The sequence below is a fragment of the Felis catus genome, chromosome A3 (genome assembly GCF_018350175.1).
Source record: "Felis catus isolate Fca126 chromosome A3, F.catus_Fca126_mat1.0, whole genome shotgun sequence".
Taxonomy (NCBI): domain Eukaryota; kingdom Metazoa; phylum Chordata; class Mammalia; order Carnivora; family Felidae; genus Felis; species Felis catus.
The window spans coordinates 64909196-64934936 of NC_058370.1; the positions used below are offsets into that span (position 1 = coordinate 64909196).

Consider the following 25741-nt stretch of genomic DNA (forward strand, 5'->3'; position numbering starts at 1 on the left):
CCAAAGAGGTCCTGCGGTCCCAAATATCACCCCCCTCCCCCTCCCCAAACACACTTACCAGGAGTTCCAAACAGGTACTTTGTTCCTTTTTGGGTTAAACTAGACTTCTCCAGACTTCTGTTCTAGGAAGCAGTCATTCTGACTCAGCATGTTAAATTCCCAACAACCTCCTTTTAAAATCTTGTGAGACAGGTTAGATTGTAAGCCCTGTGCAGGCTGGGCTTTCTGGTTGTTTTGATCACTGGTCAGTTCACCGTTAAGCACCTAGGACAGTGAACAGCGTTGTACACTGCACAAATCCTGGTTGAATGGAAGAAAGAACTCTCCCCTCTGGCCCAAAGGATTGGAGCCACCAGAGGGGCAGCAGTGGGAAGAGAACAGTGAAGACGAGGGGCACACACCCCTTGGGGTGAGGTGGGCAGAGGTGATGAAGATAAAACTCAATGATGTTCCTGCAGGCCTGGGAGGTGCTGACGTCAGTGATGCTCCAGGAAGCCAGCAGGCTTGGAGGAGGCGGGATGCTGGGCATGCCAGGCCCAGAGGAGCCTGGGAAGGGCGTCAGGAAAGCCCCAGCGGCTGCACTTGGCGCCCGGCGGCGCCCAGAGGAGCGGCACCAAGCCCTGATGGCTCGCCCCACCCATCTGAGTGGAGTGGTGTGGTCCCTGCCAAGGAAAACATCAGGACTTGACAGATTTGGCAAGTCCCCGGGACATGAATTTGTGCAACGTAAAGTTAGAAGGGCCCTTGGGAGATGGGGCAGACCTGCACAGGCGGTGGAAAAGTGTGCGTGGGATGTCAGAGCCCACTCCCTCGGCAGGCAGGGAAGTGCCAGGGAAAAGGAAAGCGGAGAGAGGGGAGAAAATAAAGACCACCCCTTACACCCCCAGGAGCCACACATTTTCCTGGGTCAGACACATCATAAAACGCCGTAGGACTGAATGAATGCAATGGCTGTGGGGTGTGTTATTAAAAATAACCAGAGCTCCTCACTGTGACCGCAATGAAAAATATCAAGCAGGAAGTTACTGGATGGAAAAGTTCTTGGAGATGAGCTGTCCCGGCAGAGGGGCTCTGGCCCTGATTTCTCACCCTCAGTTCTCCCTGTGCAGAGTGGATTAACAACCAGCCGGTCCCTGGCTGCCTCTAAATTGCTCATCCCTTACTTATGGACGCTTCGATCCAACTTGGTAATTCCCCAATGTAAAGGGACAGGCCAAATCAGTCGTTTTATCTCTGGTTCGATAAGTCAAGCTGTGATCTGTGAGACCTTCTAGATATCGTTACAGGGGGCGAGGTCCCCACACACCTGGCCCAGGAACCCGGGGATGGGGAGGAACGGGAAGAACAAACTGAGCTCCTCGTTGGAGCTAGGGGTCTGTTCCTGCCAGGCTGGAGGTCAACATCCGGGGGCCAACACAAGAATCACACAACGTTAAGGGGGGCCTAGGATTAGTTGTGGAGACATACGATGCATGGCTTTCCTTAATACGCCACAGCGGCACGGCATAGTAGAGAAGAGTCTGGATCTTACTAGCTTTTTGACTTAGGGTGAGTTACTTCACCTCATAGTGCCTTGCTTTCATCAGCTATAAGGTGAGAGCGGTATTTACCTCATTGGTTGTCATGAGGATTGACTGAAACGATATGTCTAATGCAACCAGTCCAGTGCCCCACGGGCAGGAAGCTCATGATACCTGCCATTTACTACTTTTTTAAATGGAAGTATAGTTGATGCAGTGTTACATTAGTTTCAGGTGACCGCATAGTGATTTGACAGCTCCGTATCTCATGCCCTGCTCACCGTGAGTATAGCCACCCTCTGTCACCATACACCGCTATTACAGTACCTTTGACGACATTCCCTGTGCTGTACATTTCATTCCCATGACTTATTCATTCCATAACTGGAAGCCTAGACCCCCCCACTTCCCTTCACCCATTTTGCCCATCCCCCACCTCCTCCCTCTGGCAACCATCACTTTGTTCTCTGTGCTTATAGGTCTGATTCTGCTTTTTTGTTTGTTCGTTTATTTTGTTTTGATTTCACATATAAGTGAAATCCTATGGTACTTGTCTTTCTTGTTTGACTTATTTCACTTAGTACAAAACCCTCTGGATCCATCCATGTTGACTCAAATGGCAAGATCTCGTTTTTTATGGCTACGTAATATTCCACCATATGTGTTTGTGTGTGTGTCTTGATTATCCATTCATCTATTAAAAAAATTTTTTTTAACATTTATTCATTTTTGAGAGACAGAGTGAGACAGAGCGTGAACAGGGGAGGGGCAGAGAGAGAGGGAGACACAGAATCCGAAGCAGGCTCCAGGCTCTGAGCTGTCAGCATACAGCCCAATGTGGGGCTCGAAAGCATGAACTGTGAGATCATGACCTGGGCCAAAGTCAGATGCTTAACTGACTGAGCCACCCAGCCTCCCCATATCCACTCATCTATTGATGGACACTTGGCCTGCTTCCATATCTTGGCCATTGTAAATAATGCTGCAATAAACATAAGAGTGCAAGTATCTTTTCAAATTAGTGTTTTTATTTTCTTTGAGTAAATGCCCAGTAGTGGAATTACTGGGTTGCCTCACATGGTATTTCTACTTTTAATTTTTTGAGGAAGCCCCCCCATACTGTTTTCCCAAGTGGCCGCACCAGTTTGCATTCCCACCAACAGTGCATGGGGATTCTTTTTTCTCCACATCCTTGCCAACACTTATAATTTCTGGTCTTTTTTATTCTAGCTTGCTTTTGTGTTTTTTCTTAAATTGCAGATTGGTGAAACCATGGCCATTTACTCTATTTTTTTAAATGTTTATTTTTGACAGAGAGAGAGAGAGACAGACAGGGAAGGGCCGAGAGAGAGAGAGAGAGAGAGAGAGAGAGAGAGAGAGAGAAGAGGGAGACACAGAATCCAAAGCAGGCTCCAGGCTCTGGAGCTGTCAGAACAGAGCCCAACATGGGGTTTGAACTCGTGAGCTGTGAGATCATGACCTGAGCCGAAGTCAGACATTCAACTGACTGGGCCACCCAGGCGCCTAGCCATTTACTTTAAATCAGCAAGATTTCCCCTGTCGTTGTCCAGCCTGTATGAAGAGAAGGGAGCATCCAATGTCCCCTGACATCTTGCTGCCTATTTCTCCAGCTCTTATACCCAAGTTCTCCAGTGGAGAGGAGAGCAAGCAGGTATCCAGTTGGGTACGGCCCAGAGTGATCCTCCACCTTCGTGAAGTTTCCTTGAGGTCTCAGCTTTCATTTACATGTTCTTGTATTTAACTCCATAAAATGTCTTAATATATTAAATCTTATTAAGTTATTCCCTCAGAATCTTTGAGTAACATTGAGGTTCCAGGAAGATAAACATTCATCCTGAACACATATTCCTGTTGAAAAACCTCAAACCAACATCATTTCTGCCTACAGGGTCAGCAGGTCAGGGGAGGGAGGCTCCAGGCTAGACCATCAGGGATGACTTCACGAAGGGGCCTTCGTGAAGCCCTAAGCTGGCCCAGTAGGATGTAGACATGCGGAAAGAAGGAAGAAAGGTCACAAGCGAAAGTCTGGAGGTGAACACAAACGAAACCCTCAAGGAACCGCAAAGAAACTCTGTTCCAAAAACCAGGACCTGAGGTTCCTTCTCATCTGAAAGTCACTAATCTTTGTGTCTGGTTCCAGGAAAAACTGATCCCACAGGAGCCCGATTTGCTGTCCCAAGGCCATCAGTCACCTTCAGCAACCACACCATTTCTTCTCCTCTCCTAACTCTCTATACATTTTCCATCTGGACGGGAGGCCCCGGGCAGGCATGTTTGGCACCACACATTGCCCACGTGCCTCCCTGAGGACTTACGGTCATTAAGAAACTTCTCATAATGAGCGCTTTGGCTCCAAAGCACCCAGCTTTCCTTGCCTCTCTCAGCAGCCAGCCCTTAGATTCCATCCTCCCCCATCACAGGTCAGGGACCTTCTCGCCGTGGGAATGATCCTTCCTCCACTCCCGCCTCCCTCTCTTCCTCTGTGTGGCTTCCTTCCTGGAAGAGTCGATGAGGGCCGAAAGCCAAGGAGAGGGTGAATCACGATATTCAATCAGTTCTGCTACCTAAAGTGTGGGCTGCCTCAGTGTGCTGGGCTACCTAAGCTTCTCACCAGGACGCTCCCATGTTGCTCTTCCAATGTTGGCTGTCTTCCTCTGGGTCCAAGTGAAGACATCAAGAAGCAAAGCAAGGCACCGTTGGTCGGGGGACCTAACAATGTCTGCCTCCACTAACACATTTGCCAACACTGAAGAAGGCTGCTTTGGGGCTCACTGGTATGCGATGGTGCTGTAGTGGGGCCCCCCTGGAGATCACCAGGTCCTTAGAGTTATTTTGCGATGTTTGTTCTGCATCTCAAAATGACAACCCACACCTCTGGGCCTGGCTACAAGGAAGACATGACAATGGACATGTTTTTCCCTATTCCGAAATGGGTAGCTCTGTCCTTGCAGATGGGATCTCTCTCTCGGAGGGTCTCAATGAATATTTGAAGAGGGATTTATTGGCTTCCAGCCAATATGTTTAGATCCCTAGCCCTCCTCTACACAGAAACCAAGGTGGGGCATCAAAATAAGAGGGCTCTTTAATTTGGAAAGACAGAGGTCGCTATAAGGCAGCATATAATGGCATTACGGACTTGGCAGCAAGAGAAAATGGAGAACAGGCTAAGCTTTAATCCAGATAGGATTCAAACCTAGCTCCTCACCTGTAAGATGGGGGTAATCCTTCTTACATAATAGGTATGCTGTGAAACAATTTAGCAAAAGTGCACACTTAGCAAAGGCTTTAGTACATCGCAGATCCCAATCATAATCATTTGCCTCTTCTCTTTGTTAGGTTATCAAATTCAAGTTGGCACAGTGGGTCTTTTGGGAGAAAAAGATGTGTCCACTTTAGGCAGTGGGAAGTCAACTTACGAACTTCACTGTTCCCTGATGTGGCCCCGGTGGGAAATACAGTGAGCTCACAGGAGAAGAATTGGGACACATCACGAAAGCCGTTCCCTGGATGTTCTGGCCCTGCTCTGCCTTTGGAGGGTGTGGAGGAGGCCCCTCGTGGTCCCTGCCCCACACTGTGCCTGGGGGTCTCAGCCGTCAGATTCTAGGCTGGACAGAACCCGGGGTGCTGACACTGTGGAGGCCTCTCTTGGGCTCTGACTTTCTTTATCCCACTCTGGCCTGCTAGCAGCCATTTACAGCTAACAGGAGAGAAAGGGTGGCTTCAGAGGTCTCCTCAGGGCTTTGGTGGGGGTGCTTGGAGATGTTTAAAGAGGATGCAGGAAGAACAGACCCCACAGAATCACTTCCCCCTGTCAGGAAGTGGGGTCCTGGTGGACAGTACGGAAGTATGTTGCACCCCTTCCTCTGGGCTCATCCCCAGTTTGCGACTTTCTGACCCTGAACGGGGTCCTCAGTTCTTGGACCTTTCTCCACTCTGGTCAAGGCTAGGATGCTGCCTCTCACAGAAGAGGCAGCACCCAGTACCCAAGGCGACTGGAACCTTGGGTCTTCCAGTACCCAAGGCGACTGGAACCAACGCTAGGATCCTGCATCTGTGTGGAGGGCGAAGGTCTGGCCACAACACTGACGAGTTTTACCTGCCCAAACTGAACTGGGTAGAGTTTGTTCAGTATCTCCTTAGCTTTGACAACCCCACTGAATGTCAAGAACAAGTCAAAAGACCCATGAGGTTTCCAGGAAACTGGTTTTGCTTCTTTGTTTTTGTTTTGTTTTGCTGCCGCAGCAAGAGGTCAAGAACCACAGAGTTTTGTAGACTCGAAGCTCTTTTTCAGCGAGGTTACCTTTAGGTACCTTTTCTTCCAGGAAGCTAGTAAATCAACAGAATGTGTCCCAGAGGCAGGCACATAGGAGTAATGATGTAAAACGTTTGAGCCATTGGCCTGGATCACGCGGCATAAGAAAGCTGAGGGGAGAAGGAGAAGCTTCAACGGGAGTTCGTTTTCTAACCTCCAGTTTGTATTCTGTCTGGCAGTGGTGTGTGTTTTTTTATTTGGAACTTTTTCAAATTGGGTCTCCAAATTTTAGCCCAAGACAGGGCTATACCAGTCTTGGAGATCAAGCTCACACACGTCAACTCAAAGGCTGCCTGATGTCAAATTCTCTCTGGTTGAGGCTCCTGTGCGGCTCAGTCGGTTGGGCGGCCGACTTCAGCTCAGGTCATGATCCCCAGCTTCGTGGGTTTGAGCCCCGCATCGGGCTCTGTGCTGATAGTTCAGAGCCTGGAGCCTGCTTCAAATTCTGTGTCTCCCTCTCTCTCTGCCCCCCCCTGCTCACGCTCTGTCTCTCTCAAAAATAAATAAACATTTAAAAAAAATTAAAAAAAAATTTCTCTCTGGTTGGCACCTGGGGTCCCCGTCCCTGGCTTCCCACCGCAGCTGTGGTGCCACCGCTCGCCCGAGTTTTCCCACCACCGTCTCTGCTTCTGCTCCTGCTTCCAGACTGCCAAGCATGGCTGGAGCACTGGCCACGGCCGGGCAGGCTGGGCTGCTGCAGAGTCAGGTTTCCGTCTTCAGCTTGGTTCTCAGGGCTGCTCAATGCCCTATTATTCAATCCTGCTTGACTTGCTGTCCCGTTTCCTGCCTGCCTCACATTTCCAAGCCACACCACTCTCGCCATGCCCTCCATCCCCACCCCCTACAGTCAGCACATGATCTCATTGGTTCCCTCCCCAAGAGGCTGCCAAAGCCGTCACCCCTCTTTGCCTTTACCCCAGAATTCTCTGGCCCATCACCCCTTCTTCCTGCTGCTTTCCAAGGTCAATTCCTGCACCCCGTCCACCTCCCTCATGATCACGCTCCATCTGAGTTCCCTCTCTAGTCCCTTTTCCATCTCTGCCTCCTTATGGGTTCCCCACCGACCATTGTCCAGAGGACTATCACCCAAGGAAATTTTCACGCACCACTGTGACGCTTCCTTTTTTTTTTTTTTTAAGTTTATTTATTTTGAGATAGAGACAACACGGGTAGCGGAAGGGACAGAGATAGACAGGAGAGAGAGAATTCCAAGCAGGCTCTGTACTGCCAGCAAAGAACCTGATGAGGGGCTTGAACCCATTAAACTGTGAGATCACGATCTGAACCAAATCCAAAATTCGGACACTTAACCAACTGAGCCACCCAGGCGCCCCACTGTGACTTCTTCAAATCCGCTCTTGCTGCCTCTACTTCTCGATTCCCACTCAAGCTTCCCCTGTACTTAGACTATTCTCCTCAAGATAACCATTGTCTATTTATGGCAGACCCAACCACTTCCCCATCTCCCCTTATGGGGCCTCTTTGAAGCATCAGAAATGTGTTCCAGCTCTTCCTCTCAAAACTGTCCTTCCTTTTCTTCTCAGCTCCTCTCCCGCTCCCCCTGCTCTCCCCTAGCGTCTGTTGCATTGGTGCCTCTCAGTGTGAATGGTCCTCAGAGCACTCCCTTTCTCCTATTTTGGTCCCTTTCTCCCTCTACTGCCCCCTGGATATTGTCTCATGAACCTCGCCACCAGAAACCCCAGTTCCACCTATCCTGTCGGAACTGGTGCTCTCTCTCTCCCTCTCCCCAGACCACTTCCCCCTCAGGGTTCCCTGTTTTTCTCATGGCCAGGAGCATCTTCCCAGACACACTGAAGATAGCAAACTACTTGCTGGTACTTCCCTTCTGCCCACACAAGTGACTGGTTTCCCCTGGCCTCTGCAGGGTCCCCGGCACCCATTCCCTCTCTCCAGGAAGGCTGCCTGCGCTCGCCAGCCCTCCTCCGCCCTCCTCTTCTCTCACCCGGGTTGTTGAAATAGCTTTGGTCTGCCTACCTTCGCTGTCTTCCGTCCTCAGCCTGCTCCTTTATGGCTCTTCGTGGCTCACAGAGTCTGTTACAAGTACACAGATGGGGTCACATCACCCCTCCCTTACTTACCTCCACCCTCAAGCCTCCAACTCTTTTAAGGCATGGCTGTGGTTTGCAAAATACAGCATAGCTTCCGTAGCCTCCTGATCATGGCTCTCAACATGGCCCCATCTTCACCATAGTTCTACGTCCCACCACCCTTCCCACCCCCACCAACACACACACACACACACACACACACACACACACACACACACACCCTTGCCTCATTCACCTTTCACTTGGGACCACTCATCGTTCTCCAGATACCACTCTCCCTTTCACACCTCCGTGTTACGCTGGCTCCTATAAGGAACACTTATACTGGTTCCTTACCTTGGAACATTGTTATCCCCTCTTGAAATCCTACTCACCTTTTAAGGCCGGTCTCCTCCATGAAGCTTTCTCTTATTCCTCCGGGCACAGTTCACTGTTTCCACCTCTGCAGTCACGTAGCATTTGTTTGTATCTCTAGTAGACCGCTTCATCCTTGAGAGGGCAGACCACGTCTTCCTGATGCCTGCACGCTGAGAGGCACAGCACCATGGCCGGCACATGGTGAGAACTTATTAGTTGCTGAACGCGTGAGTGAATGAACGACAAAAGTGTTCCACTGTCGTCCAGGAGTCATATGTATAAGCACTTTGGGGGCAGGCTGAGTGGTAGATGACAGGCCTCTCACAATATTTATATCTTAGCTTCGTCAGGATCCCAGCTCTGACTCAGCTGAGGCTCCTGTGACCAGCCCTCCAGCTTCACTTCCTCACCACCTTTCCATCTTTCCTTCTGAGACATGGGCCTCTCCTTTGCCCCTTTACCCTGGATAAGTCTCAGACTCTTCCATAAGCCTACCAGAACTTTCTATGTCTTCATAGGGCCACCATGAAGGTGTCGGCTGGCTAGGACATCAGTCCCCCTACATCTTTGCTCTCTCCTTCCAAGAATTCCCCTCCTGCAAGCCAGATACAGGTTAACTTTGTTTTTTTTTTTAAGTTTATTTATTTTGAGAGACAGAGAGAGAGAGAGAGAGAAAGAGAAAGCACAAGTTGGGGAGGGGCAACAGAAGGGAAAGAGAGACAATCCCAAGCAGACTCCGCATTTACAGTTCCTAGCTGACAGCTCAACTCCACAACCCGATGTGGGGCTCGAACTCATGAACTGTGAGATCATGACCTGAGCCGAAGTCGGACACTGAACTGACTGAGCCACCCAGGAGCCCCCAGATATGGGTTAATGTTAAGGCTTTTTCTTTCCCCCCTCAGGATGGGCTTTGCCGTGCCCATCATTTACACAGTAGTGGAGAGCTAAGTCTCCTTGCCAAGGACTCCTGCAGTCAAGCCTCTTACGAAATGAAAGGCGTGTCCCCCACTACGGGCGGTGAGAACTGTGAATGGGGTAGGGGAGCCCTGAGAAGCCGGGATCTTTCCTCCTGCTGCTGAGATCCCACAGGCAGCTGCCTCCTCCATCTTCCACTGCAGTAAATTCAGGGAGGTGGGACCACACAGAAGCCCTTCCCCTAAGCCCTGTCCTAGCACAGGCAAGAGAAGGCCGCGCTGGGGCAGGACAGCTTGTAATTCTGGCCAGCCCTGACGGGTGAGTCAGCATTCATGTGGGCAGCCCCCGGCTCCTCTCCCCAGCCTGGAGGGGAAATGCTGAGTCGCACACCTTGTGGGGAGCCACTGAGCCAGAGCCCCCGTCGCTCTCTCTCTCTCCACAGCCCAGACGGCTTCTGGGCTTTGCCCATTCTTCTTGGCCTCTGAAGAGGGGGTCCAGCAAGCTCTAGAGCAGCCATGACCTGGGAAGTCATCCCGCTAGTGGTCGGATGAAACACAGGCCTTCCAAGGAAGGGCCAGGGCCAAAGGCGTGTGTCCACTTCCCGTACCTGTGCGGGCCGGAGCACAAGCTGCGGACTCCCTCCCGGGGCATCGGGCGGAAGGGGAGCCAGCAAAGGGCCACAGCCCACCATCCAGGCTTCCATTCATGAACCTTCTTACAAGCGCACCGCTGGAAGGCCGCCACCTTTGCCAGGGCTTGAAGTGGTTCGCACAGACCGAGGCCAGATAGGTAATAGCTGTTCTCTATTTTCTATGAGAAGATTTATTCAAAAATAAATTTAGCTAAGGGGGAAATGTTAAAAAAAAAATAGGAAAGCAGAGGGACAGATTTTCTTGTTGACTGGCTGCCAGGGATTGAAAGGTTGAGGCAGCCAGTCCCCTCGGAGGGGACAGCTGAAACATTTCATGGTGTAAAGTCAGCGAATTTCCACCGGCTCGCCTGCCAGAGACCACAAAATGGTTTCAAACAACGGCTCGCTTCATGATATGTGTGTGTGTGTGTGTGTGTGTGTGTGTGCGCGCGCGTGCGTGCGCGTCCGTGTGTGTGTTTGAGAAAAAGGCAAGGCAAGGGTGGGGGATGGGTAGAGCTAAAAAGTGTCCTCTCTCGGCCAGCCGAGTGGGCAAGGGGCGTGGTGAGCAGATTAATGAAAATGTTTTGCTGGCATGAGGGGTTTGATTGCCCCGCTGCAAAATTGCTTGCAGATTCAAAAACAGCATGTTTCATTTCAAACTCATTCTCTTGCCATACATTAGCACTTGTCAATGTAACCATTAAGCACAAGCAGTGCAGAAATTTAATTACAAAACCATTTATTTTATTGAAAGAAAAATAAACCCAAGCTACCTCAAATGCATTAGGTAGGTTCAAAACATGTTCAGCTGATAACACCCAAGGGTAGGGAGGCCTGCTGCAGGAATAAATGCGTCTTTCATGTGCGGTGGGGACTCGATATTAGAAACAGCTGCCCATAGGTCCCTCTTTATTTAAGTGCAATTATGAATTAAAAAACAACAGATTTAATGAAGGGACTTTTTATATCTGAAGTTACTCGGCTGTGGTGTTCATTCTCGTCTTCCCATTTTTGCCTCCCCTTTTCAGCGGTTCAATTAAAAATGCTAAATAGGTTGAGCAGAACTTGTTCCTGAACGGGTCACCTTCCCTGCCCCCTCCCGGCTTGTCTTTTGTTCGCCTAATGGTGGGAGAACCAAGGTCTGCGGTGTTAAAGGAAGTCACAAAAATGTGCTAAACACATCAAAAAGTCCCCAGTCTGTGTCTCATTTATGCCTTCTTCCCCTGCCCCCCGTGTGCATCTTCTACATGTTGGAAATCAGGCAGTGCAAGGCTCTCTGGTGAAATAGATTTGGCTGATGTCATGCTGGAGACGGCCTCTCCTTAGCACGACGGAGTTGCCAATAACGCGTCTGTTTTACTATTCTGCTGGAGAGGGAAGAGAAAGAGTTATAACCTTAGTGGTTTGGACTGATTTGTCCATTTAAAGTGCTTTTTCCCCCCCCTGTCTGAGATATCAACCCACAATTTCTTACAGACATCTCCTCATGTAGTCCGCTCAGAGGAGGAATCTGGAAAGGAAAGATCTTTTTCTTTCTTTGTTTCTTTTCTTTTCTTTTCTTTTCTTTTCTTTTCTTTTCTTTTCTTTTCTTTTCTTTTTTCTTTTCTTTCTTTTCTTTTTTCTCTTTCTTTCCTTCTTTCTTTCTTTCTTTCTTTCTTTCTTTCTTTCTTTCTTTCTTTCTTTCTTTCTTTCTTTCTTATTTCCCTAGCAAGAATACGAATCTCTAAAATTTTAGGGAGGCATATTTGTCTGGTGGGAAGTGGGAAGCAGGAGGCAGATTAGGCAGGGAGGGGGGGTGTTCTGCTGGAAACTCCCTTTTAGCTCTTATAACTAAGCTTATGCACAGAAGCAGAGCCTTTGTGGCATTGTCATATTGATGATTTTGCCTGTGTGAGACCTAAGGAGGATGTCCTGGCCTGTTTCGCAAAGGCCTCCAGACCTCCATTGTCTCCAAGGGACCATGGCCAATGCTCTGGAGGAGAGGGACCGTGCACATCATTGTCCAACTGCTCTGAGACCAGCCAGGAAGGGACCCTGAGCAGCCACACTGTCCTGATGGCTTGGAAATTGTGCCCGCTCCCTGGCCTGGAGGAGCATGTCTGCCTCTGACCCAGATGCTCTGCTCTGTTCTTGACACGTGCTCTCTGTGCCAAAGACCCAGGGAGCCTGAGGCAGGAAAAACACATTCGGAGATCGAGAAACTCACCGCAACAGGTATTAAAGCCTGTACTACAGAGTTAAGATATTAGTTGTTTGTGGAGGAGGAAGGAGGGCAGAAGGGAACAGGATGGGGATGTTGGAGGTGGAGGGTGGGTGTTTGTATCCTATTTCAATATTCTGAGAGAACTGAGCCCAGGGTGTCTAAATTGAGCCCTGTAAGCCAAAGCCAAGGAAGCCCCAGAGCAGACTGAGCCTCCATCAGTTATCACAAGCGCACCCAGCAGAGAAAACAGAAAAACACTACAAACATTCTCTGAGGGGGTCAAGAAGGTGATGCTCCACTCTGACCCGGCCAAGGAGAGATGCTCTTATTCCATCCATGACTGTGTATAAGAAAGGACAAGGGGAGTGACTGGGGGATGGTGGGACGAGGGTTCCAGACTGGCTAATGGCACTGTTACTGAAAGAAATTCCACTTGGGGTGTGAGCTGTAGACTTTCGAAACATCACATCTCACTCAATAAAAGCACATGTTGACATCACGTGCTTCTGCTTATGTGTCTCCCTACCCAGTGCTTCCAACTCTCAGGTGTGCATTTTCTAAGTACGTGATGCTTCCCGGCCTGGGTTTCGGGCAGGAGAGTTTCAAAAATGTATCCTAGGTTTAGAAACCACAGTGTTTTTTTAAAAAAAGCAACTGAATGGAATATTCAAGAATTCTCTTATTTGCACTGCCTTCTGGAATAAGATGTAAGCCTCCTAGGGGACAGAATAGGTTTCCCCACCTAAGAGCTGGGTTGGAGAAGCTGATGGAACAAGCAAGGGCTTCCAAATCATCCTGTGGCCTAGAAGCAAGAATTAGGGGAGGTGAAATGAGTTTGCCTTCTGGGGAATGTGGAAATCCCAGCCCTGAAGTGGGCCTACTGGACTGTGCCCAGAGAACAAGGTTACCTTACCCAAAGTATCATTTTCACAGCCGAAGCTACTCCTTCACCCCCAGGGGGCTGCACAACCCACAGCAAGATCATAAGGAGCCCTCCTTGCAGGTAGGCTAGTGGCAACAAGGGCTGCCCCCTTCAAACAGGGCTTTCTCTCTCCTCTTCTGATCCTTCACTCTCCACTCATCTCCTGCTCTGTGATACAGAGTTAATCGCATGACCTTTAACATGTAGTTATAGCTATTTATCCACGGATATTTTCCGAGTATCTACCACACGCTGGGCACTGTATTGGGTGCTGGGGATTTAATGAGCTACAAGACAGCCAAGATCCTTGCCATTGTGGTCTATGTCCCAGTGGAGGAGGTAGATATGAATCAGGTGAACAAACAGGTTAAGAGACTACAAATTGGTATTCATACCTTGTGACGGGTTTTAATAGCGGAGGCACCTGACGTAGGGAAAGGAGTCACACTGGACCTAACGGCCAAGAAGAAGCCAGCCACATGGTGAGCTGGGAGGAAAGTGACAATAGGCAGCACACAGTCCTGATGTCCATAAGAGCTTGGCCTGACGAGGCCCAGCCAGAAGGCCACTGTGACCAGATGTGAAGGTAGGGAGGCTGGGCATGAAGCCATGGGAAGTGGTGTGGATTCAGAGTGTTCTAAGTGCAGCGGGAAGCCAGTGAGTGATTTTAAGCAATGGATTAACCTGTTTCGATTTGTGGTTTTAAAAGATGATTGGCTCCAAGTGTGGAAAATGGATTGAAAGTGAGCAAAAGGAATAGTGGGGAGGCCCTTTGGGAGAGTACCATAGGCTAGGTGAGAGAAAATAGAGGCTGGAGCAGAATGATGGCCATGGGTATTCTTCTTCTTTTGTGTAATGGAGGTTGATTTGGCTTCTCAACCAATGGAGGTTGGTTTGGCTTCTCTGAGAGCTCCTGGAGGACAGAGCTTGCTTTAGTCTTCCTAGGATGAAGGAGGTGTCCTTCTCTTTCCCACCAGTACCATCACATGATGCAACAAACTATTTCTCAGCTTGAGCTTCAAACAGCCTGACACAGACCACTCTCCTGCCCCACCTTGGAGACACTACCCTCCATTTCCTCCTTCCCCCTCCTCCCAATGGCAGCCCCTTCCCAGAGCCCTTCCGCCTAGAATGTTCTAGTTTTGACAAAGTCTGACGATTCCTGCTAACTAAAATGCCTGATTAAGTGCCAACCCTCTGAAGGTCTTCCCTGACTCCCTGGGATAGCGGCAGCCATCTGCACCCCTGTGCTCTCCTGGCACTTTGTTCACATCTGGATTTTAGCACCTCATAACACTGTGTTGTAAACTCTCTGCTTGGTGTCTGTCTCCTAACTCGATCCCTAGCTTCGACTCAAGTTATGAACTTATCACAAAATCTCCATTTTTCTATAGAGAGTTGTCAAGACTGAGGACTGAGGTTTTGAACTTCATTGCATATGAAATCATGGTATTACAGAGTTAACATTAATAAATCTTAGTATTGTGGATTTCTATTGTACTTTAAAACCTGAGCCTTCTAGTATACTTTAAAACCTAATATTTAAAAAGTTTAAATATTAAACAGTCCTGGTTAGGGAGCCACTCCCCTAATGAATGACAGGATGAGTGACCTGGAAGATCCGCCAAAAGGAATTACCCAATCTGAAGACAAAAAAGGAAAAAGACTGAAAAAACCGAGTAAGATTTAAAGATGGGTAGGGAATATCCAAAGTTCAGTATGAAGTCAATGGGAGTCTAAGAAGGAGAGGGGAGAGATAATGAGGCAGAAAATATATCTGACAAAATACTGGATAAGAAATTCCCAAATTTGTTGAAAGATCCAGAGCATAGGGAATCCCAAACAGGATAATTATGAATAAAATCGCATCTAGGCATATCGTAATTAAACTGCAGCAAAAGAAAAGTAAAGGGGAAATCTTGCAAGTAGGCAAAGAAAAACGACACATTGCATACAAGGGAATAGTGATTTAAAAGGCTGTGGACTTAATGGTGATAGTGTTGGTCGGGGTGGCAAATGGACTTACACTGTCTCAAGGTTTCTACATTTTATGTAAAGATGTTCAGTACTAACTGTAAGTATACTGTAAAATGAATCTAAGGATTTTTTTTGTAATCCTTAGCTAAACCATCAAAGAAATAATGCAAAGTTATATATCGAAAAATCTAGGTGCACCTTGGTTGCTCAGTCCATTAAACATCCAACTTCAACTCAAGTCATGATCTAACAGTTCGTGAGTTTGAGCCCTGTGTTGGGCTCCATGCTGACGGTGGGGAGCCTGCTTGGGATTCTCACTCTCTTCTCTCTCTCTGCCCCTACCTGCCTCTCACATACATAAACTTAAAAAAAATCTAATAACTAAGTTAAAACAAAATTATGAAATATAGTCAAATAATCCAACAGAAGGCAGGGAAACAGAAGAATTAAGAATAGAGTGGAGTGGACAACAGAAAAGAAAGAGTATAATGGTAGACCTGGATACAATCACATCAATAATCACATTAAATATTAATGAACTAAATACCCCAATTAAAAGGCAGAGTTTACTAGATCTTTTTTAAAAAGCAAGACCAAGCTATATTCTGACTCGAAAGGATGGACTTTCTCACCCATATTCACTGAAGCACTATAGCCAAGATACAGAAACAGCCTAAATGTCCTTCAACAGATAAATGAATAAAGAAAAAATGTGGTATAGATAGACAATGGGATATTATTCTGTCATGAAAAGGAAGAAAATTCTGCCATTTGCTAAAACGTGGATGAATCTGGAGGGCATTACAGTAAGCGAAATAAGCCAGACAGAGGAAGACAAATACTGTATGGTATCACTTATATATGGACTCTAAAAAGAAAAAAAAAGCCAATTTTACAGAAACAGAGAATAGAATGGTTGGAGGGAGCTGGGACTTGGGGGGCAGAGAGGTGGGAAAAAAACAGGATGATGTAGGTCACGGGTCATAAGTTATCAGTTATAAGAATAAGTTCTGAGGCTCTAATGTACAGCAAAGTGACTACAGTTAATAATACAAGATTGTAGACTTGAAAGTTGCTGAGAGGATATCTTAAGCATTCTTATCACACACACACACACACACACACACACACACACACAGAGCTAACTTTGTTAACTATGTGAGGTAATGGATTGTTAATTTTCTTGATCTTGGTAATCGTTCTACAATGTATATGTATATCGTCACATTGCACACTTTAAATATATATGCAATTATATTTGTCAATCATGCCTCAATAAAGTTAACGATAAATTTTGAAAAAGATAAACTTTAAGTACAATGGATCAATTAATAAGGAAGACATAATGATTGTTGATGGGTACATGATTAAGAATAGAGCTTCGAGATACATAAAACAAAAATTGACAGAATAGGGGTGTCTGGGTGGCTCAGTTGTTTAAGTGTCTGGCTCTGGATTTCGGCTCAGGTCATGATCTCATGGTTCGTGATATCGAGCCCTGAATCAGGCTCTACACTGACAGTGTGGAGCCTGCTTGGGATTCTCTCTCCCTCTCTCTCTGCTCCTTCTCTGCTCACGTGCTTTCTCTCTCTCAAAATAAATAAGTAAAAAAAATTTTAAATTGCCAGAATAAAAAAAGAAATAGAAAAATTTACAATTATAGTAGGATATTTTAACCCTTCCTATAATTGATAGAACCACCAGAAAAAAAATCAGTAAAGTCACAGAGGCTCTAAACAGCCTTATCAGCCCCTTCACTTAACTGGTATTTATAGAACACTATACCCAACAACTGAAAATATACATTCTTTTCTACTGCACACGTTTACCAAGAAAGACCATAACCTGGGCTATAAAACAAGTCCTAATAAAATAAAAAAGGATCAAAATTATACTAGCATGTATCTTCTAATCACAGGGTAATTAAATTAAATTAGAAATCAATAAAAATAAGGTACCTAGGAAATCCCCAATATTAAATTAAACCCACACTTCTAAACAACCCATGAGTGAAAAAAGAAATCAAAGAGAAACTAGAAAATATATAAAACTTAATGATCATGAAAATACAACAAAATTTGTGGGTTGTGGCTAAAGCAGGGCTTAGTGGGAATTTTATGGCTTTAAATGCTTATATTAGAAAAGAAGAAAGGTCTGAAATCAGTGACTTAAGATTCCACCTCAAACCCAAAGTAAACCAAAGTAGAACAAGTAATATAATAAATATAGTAGAAATGAATGTAATAAGAAACAGGCAAGCAATAAAGAAAACTAGCAAACCCCAAAGTTGTTTCTTTGTGAACAATAACAGCAAAAAAACCTGGTAAACTTTGTTAGAGTGCTCAAGAAAAAATAGAAAACACAAATTACCAATATCAGGAATGAAAGAGGGATTATCAATGCAGATTTTACAGGCGTTAAAATAACAAAAGGAGAATACGAGAATGCTGTGAAGACCTTTATACCAATAGTTTCTACAAAATAGATGAAATGGAAAAATCCTTTAAAAATAACAAATCACCAGTATTTACACAAGATGAAACAGAAAACCTGAATTGTAGGCACAGTAATTACGCTGATCAACTATTCAAAGAAGAAATAACACCAAAGTTACACAAACTCTTTCAAAAAAATAGAGGAGGATGGGATACACTTCCCAGTTTGTTTTATGGTGCTGGTAAACTCGAATACCCAAACCTGACAAAAACATACGAAAAGGAGGTTGGCCAGCATCCCTCACAAACATAGTTGTAAACACTCTCAACAAAATATTAGCAGATCAGACACAATAATATATAAAAAGAATAATACCTCATGACCAATAAGAGTATCCTAGGAATGCAAGGTTGATTTGACAGGAAAAAAAAATCAATCAATGTAACTCACCAAATTAAAATAATAGAGGAGATGGGGCGCCTGGGTGGCTTGGTCGGTTAAGTGTCCGACTTCGGCTCAGGTCATGATCTCACGGTCCGTGAGTTCGAGCCCCGCGTCGGGCTCTGTGCTGACAGCTCAGAGCCTGGAGCCTGTTTCAGATTCTGTGTCTCCCTCTCTCTCTGCCCCTCCCCCATTCATGCTCTGTCTCTCTCTGTCTCAAAAATAAATAAACGTTAAAAAAAATTAGGGGCGCCTGGGTGGCGCAGTCGGTTAAGCGTCCGACTTCAGCCAGGTCACGATCTCGCGGTCCGTGAGTTCGAGCCCCGCGTCAGGCTCTGGGCTGATGGCTCGGAGCCTGGAGCCTGTTTCCGATTCTGTGTCTCCCTCTCTCTCTGCCCCCCCCCCATTCATGCTCTGTCTCTCTCTGTCCCAAAAATAAATAAAAAACGTTGAAAAAAAATTAAAAAAAAATTAAAAAAAAATAATAGAGGAGAAAAAGCATACGGTCATTCTGATAGATGCAGAAAAAGCAACTGACAAATACACCTTTATGATAAAAACTCTCAGCAATCTAGGAATAGAAGGGAGCTTCCTCAATCTTATAAAAAGTATTCTTAATAATGAAATATTGAACACTTTCTCAGTAAGTTTGGGAACAAGGCGATGATGTCCACTTTCATCACTTCTTCTTCACATTGTACTGACCACTACTCCTAGCCACTGCAATAAGGTAAGAAAAAGAAATAAAGGTTTTAAAGTTCAGAAAGCAGAGTGGAAACTGTCTCTATTTGCAGATGACATGATTTCTTATGCAGAAAGTTCTAAAGAATCTACAAAACCATTGTTGTAATTAATAAGTGAATTTAGCAAGGTCACATGTTACAAAGTTAACATGCAAAAATTATTTTTATTTTTATAGAATTGCAACAAACAATAAAAAAGGAAATTTTAAGAAGTTCATTTACAAGAGTGACAGAAGATACTGAGGAATACATTTAACAAAAGCTATGTAAGACCTATACACTGAAAACTATACAATATTGCTCAGAGAAATGAAAGACATAAATATATGGAGAAATATACTGTGTTCACGGATTAAAAGAATCTGTGATGTAAAGATGTCAGTTCTCTTCAGATGTATTTATAGATTTTATGCAAAATTCCAGCAGGCTTTTTTTTGGTTGCAATTAATGAACCAATTATAAAATTTATATGGAAATAGAACTGACTTAGGTTGCCTAGATATTTTTCATGAACAAGGTTGGTAGTCTTTTACTAACTGGTTTCAAGTCTTGCCATAAAGCTGCTGAAATCTAGCGTACAGTATTGGCCAAAGGGCAGACATATAAATCAACACAATACAATAGAGCCACAAATACACTGCTGGTGATTTTTTACAAAAGTCTAATTCAAAGGACAAAGGATGGTCTTTTCAACAAATGGTACCGCAACAAACACATATCCATATGTCAAAAAGAAAAGGAAAGAGAAAGAAAGAAAAAGAAAAAAAAAAAGAAGAACCTCTTTTTACCCTGCACACTTTGTAGCATGTTCAAAACTTAAAAATGGATCACAGACCTAAATGTTAAGCCTTAGATTATACAATGTCTAGAAGGAAACACAGGAGAACATTTTTATGACCTTGGCAACGATTTCTTAGATAGAACATCAAAAACACAATCCCTAAATGCAAAAAAAAAAAAAAAAAAAGATAAATTGGATTTCATCCAAATTAAGCAGGAAATAAAGTATCTCTTTATTAATAGCTAGCAAATTGAGGCTTGCACCAGCTCACACAGCTAGCAAATGGCAGAGCCTGGAAATGAACTCATGGCAGTCTGACTCCAGAATCTACATTTTTATGCATAGTATTCTAAAACAACTCCCTTTACAAGACACAATGCAGGGAGCACAGACTTCAACAGTACAACAACAGTCTGGGCTAATAGGCCAGGACAGCACCCCACAACCTCCCAGTTCCAGTCTGGACCTTGGCGAAGCCTGAGTGTTTGAGCTTTAGCAACACTGAATGAGCTTTCAACAAACTCGGCGATGCTTCATTGCAAAAGAGAAATGTTATGAAGGAGGTTAGAACTGGCCTGTCTTCCCTGAAGATTTGCTAGCTCGATCTTAATGACATATTATTGCTGAAAATAAGGGTCATCCACGTGACCGGTGTCACCCCAGGGCTGTGCTGTATGCTGCAGAGAATTCGGTTAGGCATGAGCCGGCCCCTCGGCGGAGGCTTGTGCAGGGACCGGTGGGCAGGGTGTGCCATTGGCATCCCACAGTGTGAGTCCTTATTTGCTGGACCCACCCCTGCCTCTTTCTTTCCCCGCAGTGCTTAACGCAGGACTAGGCACCCAGCAGATTTCAATAAAACCTCATTGCTTGAGGGATGATTTGTGGATGCCATTTTCACATTAGAGATTTATTTGTACTTAGTTCCAAAGTCCAGACTTAGGTCACTCCGTGTTCTATAGAACAGCACATACAAATCCCGTTACAATTCAGACTGGAAATCAGTAGATCTGGGGTAGAGGCCAAGATTCTGTATTTCCAACAGTCTTCTGAGTGATGCTGGTGCTGTCCCCTGGACCCCTCTGTGGCTGGTAAGGCCCAGAGAACATGGACTCCAGAAGCAGGTTCTCTCCCTCCCTTTCAATCAAGAGAGTTCAGTGTGAACTATGCCTTAAGATGATTTTCTCCCAGGGAAGAAAAGCTCAACTTGCTCATTGCAATTCTCTTTGTGGGTTCACTTAAAAAAGATGGACTGAGAATATGCTGTGTTTGTTGTACAGCTACCAGGCCAGAGGCAGAAGTGTAAGGTCCAGGGCGGGCTCATAGTATGGCGCCCTGCAAACACATTTGGGCACACATAGTTAGAGGCTGGTGCCATCTTTGCCTGGTGAAGGGGGAGAAGCAGCCAGTTGCCCTCTGTCTTCCTGCTGAGTTTGGCTCTGATTCAAACCTGCAAACCCCTTAGAAAAAAAGTAGCAACTATATAGCGAATGCCCCTGAGAGTCTCTCGCAGCCCACTTTCCTTCTACCCATGAGACAGATCAAAGTATGCACGGCTTGTCCTTCGCACACACTCTCTCTCTCTCTGAAGAATCCAGTTAATGTAAGTTTTCCATCTTATTATTTATAATAAACAGGCATCTTCGGAAGGTCCTGGCTGGTCCATCTTCTATTTGGTGCAATTAAATTTCATTCCACCTGTACTTTATACTCAACCCAGTGCTGAGAAAACATAGTCTCTGCCTTCACGCTTTCCGTCCTCTTTTTTAAAAAAGCTTATTTATTTTTGAGAGAGAAGAGTGGGAGGATGGGCAGAGGGGGGTGGGGGGAGAGAATCCCAAGCAGGCTGTGTGCCGTCAGCACGAACCCAACACAACCTGGAGATCATGACCTGAGCCAAAATCAAGAGTCAGGCACTCAACTGACTGAGCCACCCAGGTGCCCCCAGGCTTTCCATCGTCTTAAAGAAAGAAGGCTCACAGCTAAGTACTAGGAGCACGTAGCAGCTGAATTCTGGGGCATGGTGTACCCGATCTGACTGCTGGGTGAGGAGGCACCAGTCATGGTGGCCTGGCAGAGTTTATGGAAGGCTTCATGGAAAGGGTGGGGCTGGGCTGGAGGGACAGAACATAATGTGAATCCAGAGAGCAGAGACCAAGGCCAGGGAGGAAATCTTGCAGTCTGGACAAACGTGCACATGACCACTCCTGTCGGAGGTCAGCTTCCAGCTCCTCTGGGTTTTCAGAGCCGCTCTGGCCGCATGCTCCTTTTACCAGCACCTAACCGAAAGTTCCGCAAACATTTCCACCCTGAGCTCAGCCAGGTTGGGATCTTTCATTCTACCGCGGAGAAGAGCCAGAGGCTTTGACCTGAATGCATGAAATGAAGGTGGAAAAACAATGTTTGAATTTTTAATTCAGAAAAAGGAAGCAACCAGCAGTAATCTGGAAATTCTTAATCGGGAGGCAACTGAGGACAGCACTGGCGTGACCTGGCAGAGTGGGAAACTGTGGGGTACCTTCTTCTGTCAGATTGCGATTATTGGGAGAAGCAGAGCTGGTGGCATAGCACTGCTGTCTTGGATCTTTAAAAATCTGGGTGGCCACCAAGAACCTTGAGTCAGTAAGGTCCCTTTGGAAAGGTGGCTGGGCAATGAGGAAGGTCCTGGGTGTTTACAGAGCCTGCAGAGGGTCAGGGCACAGCATAGGAAAGCTCCCGCTGGGGTGACCAGAGATCCCAGCCACCTGCCACCTGGGGCTTCTGCCCAAGAGGGCTTTGAGTACCTTGGCTATCCGGCACATTCTGATTTAGGGGAGGAGAGACAATGACAAGAACAAGATTGCATGTACCTCCCATGAGTCCCATTGCATATGGGATATATTACAACTCCCTTGTCAAGGCATTGTCAAGTTTAAACTATGGCCCCGACCTATCTGCTCAACCTCGCTGCTCCCCTGCACACACCATGAACACCATGTGCCCCAGTGAGGCCAGTGCTCTCGGTTCTTCACTCTTCCTCCATCCAGGCCCATCCTCTTCCCTTCTCTTCCCTTTCTTGGTCCTATCCATCCCTTAAGAGCCATGAAGCTGGCTGGCTCTACAGGCCCACAATAAGCTCTTCTTTCTCTAGAAAGGGAGACCAAACTGCAGACCACACCAAATTTACCACCAGCAGAACACGGGCAACCGAATGTATTGTTGGGGAAGAAGCTGTTACCAGAAAATTTCTTTTAAAAGTACTGGAGGGCACCTGGGTGGCTCAGTTGGTTAAGCGTCCGACTTCGACTCAGGTCATGATGTCACGACCAGTGGGTTTGAACCCTGCATTGGGCTTTGTGCTGACAGCTCAGAGCCTGGAGCCTGCTTCGGATTCTATGTCTCCTTATCTCTCTGCCCCTCCCCCACTCATGATCTGTCTCTCTCTCTGTCTCTCAAAAGTAAATAAATGTTAAAAATTTTTTAAAAATTAAATAAAAATTCTATTGTGAAATAATCACAACAGGAAACAGGAATTTTCTTGCATTTCTTTACCCTGATTTTGTTGTTTATACTATTGCTTATGTTTTTTTTTTTTTTTTTTTCATTACCTGGAGAGGACACCCTGTAATCTTTCCAGGGTTTAAGTTCCCTAGCTCTGAACCCAGCCTGTGCTTCTCTGACCACTTCACCCAGCGACAGCCTGTCCTGCATATCGAGGCCCCGAATCTTTCAAATCTTACATATGGTTACAAGGCCATTTCCTGTCTCGCTTCCGCATTAATCAGAATCTCTTTCTGGGGAGGCAATAAGTGTTCTGCATGTTACAGGATGTGAATGAATGGAAAGCTGTTAGGACAGCCCCTGACACATGTTAGATATTAACACTATTATTGTTGTTATTATTTAACTTATTTGCATCACTTCCGAGATTTTTCCTTCCTTCAAAGATTAGACATTGCCAACTAATAGGGGCTCAATAGATACTTGTTAAACTTCTTTGTGGTGATATAGTATCCACTAAATTAAACAGTGTTTTCAAGAGCCAGTGCAGCATAGCAGTTATGAGCACAGCCTGTGGAGACATGTGGGTCCAAATTCTGGCACCACCACCTGAGTCCTATTACTTAACCTTGGGGTCTCTGTTTCCCCGTCTGTAGTGCCTACTTTGTAAGTTTGTTATGAGAATCAGTGGGTTAATATTTCAGTACCACCATCACACCATGCCTGAAACATAGTAAGTCCTACGTAAGTATCTTACATACAAACATTACCAAAAAGAGTTGGGTAGAAATTTCTCTTAGAAAAAAAGTTTTCTAAGCAGTACCAATTATACCAATATTAATTTGAGAGAATGAGTTCCCCCTCTTGGTAATATCATTTGTAGATAAGCAGTTAGTATGCTGAGTACATGGAGACTCAATACCTTCAAAGCAGGGGCGACAGGATCTTTCCTTGGTGGACTTGACTAATGATTGAACTTCAGGTATATATCTTTATGATAGTTTTACTCAAACTGTCCTCTCCTTTAGGGTAGTGGATGCTGTGACGTGCTACCCTGACCCCTCCTCAGAGAGTTGGGACTGCTGCCAGCCCAGAAATCTGTCCTCAGCTGGAGAGGGCCATAGGGGACAGCCACAGACAATGACCGGTCCCTGCGCAGAAGTGAGGCCCCCTCCCCTTGCCCCAATTGTTAATAATTCTGAAGGTCACCCCTAGAGCTCCCCCTGGGGCCCGCTGAGGGCTCTGATGACACTGCTTTGTAGTCCAAGTGTTTTCTCTGCCCGAGCCTACTTTTCCTCCTTCCCTTCCACTTCCACAGATGTGGATCCCGAGAGCACTCCCCGATAAACGTCCTGCACGCTAATCTCTACCTCCAAGTCCATTTCCGGGGATCCCGGCCTGTCTAGGGAGGGGCACATTCATTTATTTTTATTAGTTCTGATACAACCTTTGACTTGCAATTACCTGGACTCCACCTGTAGCTAGTGTGGGTGTATGGTGTGGTTTGTCTGGGACAACCTATTTGTGCCTTTAATTATTAAAAGGTTTAATAATTGATAGCAATCCTTTCGACTTTAAAAATATTTCTGGTGGAACAATTAATTCTACGGCCACCTCATCTGTAAACAACTCTAATGTCCCGGGACTCACTGCCAGTGTGGAAGAGTGAGGTCATATTAACATAGTCTGGATTCCCCTAGCTTGGAGCGCCTCTTAAGTTTAATTCTGGAACCTCAGCCCCTCCCTCGTCCTCTCCTGCTTCCTCCCCAGAAAATCTGAGTGACGCTGGAGCCCACACGTTCTCGACAGATCGAACTACTGCTCAGCTACTGCTCTCGACCCTCTTCTGAGGCTGCTGGTCGAACCTCAAGGCTGACAGTCCCCTCCACTCTCCCCGGGAGCAGTGGCTCCAACTGGCACTGCTGCTTTGGGGTATCAGACAGTGTCTGGGTGTTCTATCATTGCCACAAGGCCCAGATGGCCCAAGGAGGCCCCATGGATGCTCATCCCTGACCAGGGTTTGAGTCTCTACTTTGGCTGTAGCTTGATATATCTGCCCTCCCATGAAGTGAGTAAAGAAACACATTGCCTTTATCTAGGATACATTTTTTTCTTTGGTTGAACCCCAGAGTAGAAAGGCATGGCCCCCAAATGGGCATGGTTCATCTCAGATTGTCCACAACCCTTTCCCACTCAGGATCACACACAGGCCCTCAGGTGGCTGGATCAGGTTGGGGTTGAATAACAGCCTCCAACTATAACTGGAAACCCTCGACCTAGCTAATCCCAGTGGTTCAGGTTCTTTTCCAGAAGTTTCCTCACACTCCATGTAATTGAGTTGACACAAACAGATGCAGAGGAATTGCAACCTAACTCTGCTCAAATCAGGTATGTTTGCTCTGCATGATGACACAAGATCGTAAGAATGACTGTGGGCATTCCAGCCCTACAAAGTGATCTTGATAATCAATGGAAAAACAACAATTGTTCTGTGACCTGTAAGTATTTTTGTCTAAACATTAAAACGCTCTTGTTGTTGGCTATAAATGCACCAAGAAATGAAAAATTAGCAAAATTAATATTTACATATTACACTGTAATTTAAAACATTAAAAACAGATTAAAGTGTTTGCTTTCTTTCTAAAAAACTTATCAAAAGTAGTTTTGAGCAGTTCTTGCCTTCTTCCTCTCACTGTATAACTGTGTTTTTTAAAAATGTTTTTATTATTTATATTTGAGAGAGAGAGAGAGAGAGAGAGAGAGAGAGAGAGAGAGAGAGACAGAGCATGAGCAAGGGCAGGCATAGAGAGAGGGAGACACAGACTCTGAAGCAGGCTCCAGGCTCTGAGCTGTCAGCACAGAGCCTGACGCAGATCTCGAACTCCCGAACCGTGAGATCATGACCTGAGCTGAAGTCAATGCTTAACCGACTG

The 25741-nt window shown here is 46.0% G+C and overlaps 1 long non-coding RNA gene across 7 annotated transcripts in view; it reads right to left on the minus strand.

The window, feature by feature from the left end:
* Positions 1-5730: 5730 nt before the first annotated feature.
* LOC111559811 overlaps positions 5731-25741 on the minus strand; it is a 48650-nt gene continuing 28639 nt past the window's right edge. For 4 of the 7 annotated variants that reach the window (XR_006595527.1, XR_006595530.1, XR_006595531.1 and 1 more), the window contains 3 exons: positions 8297-8449; positions 7849-7905; positions 5731-5963 (listed from right to left, as the gene is read on the minus strand). This is a non-coding gene — a long non-coding RNA (uncharacterized LOC111559811). Of the gene's footprint in view, positions 5964-7848; positions 7906-8296; positions 8450-10550; positions 11196-12773; positions 12834-19539; positions 21698-25741 lie in introns of those variants that run through there. The other 3 variants (XR_006595529.1, XR_006595528.1, XR_006595532.1) reach the window with 3 other exon arrangements.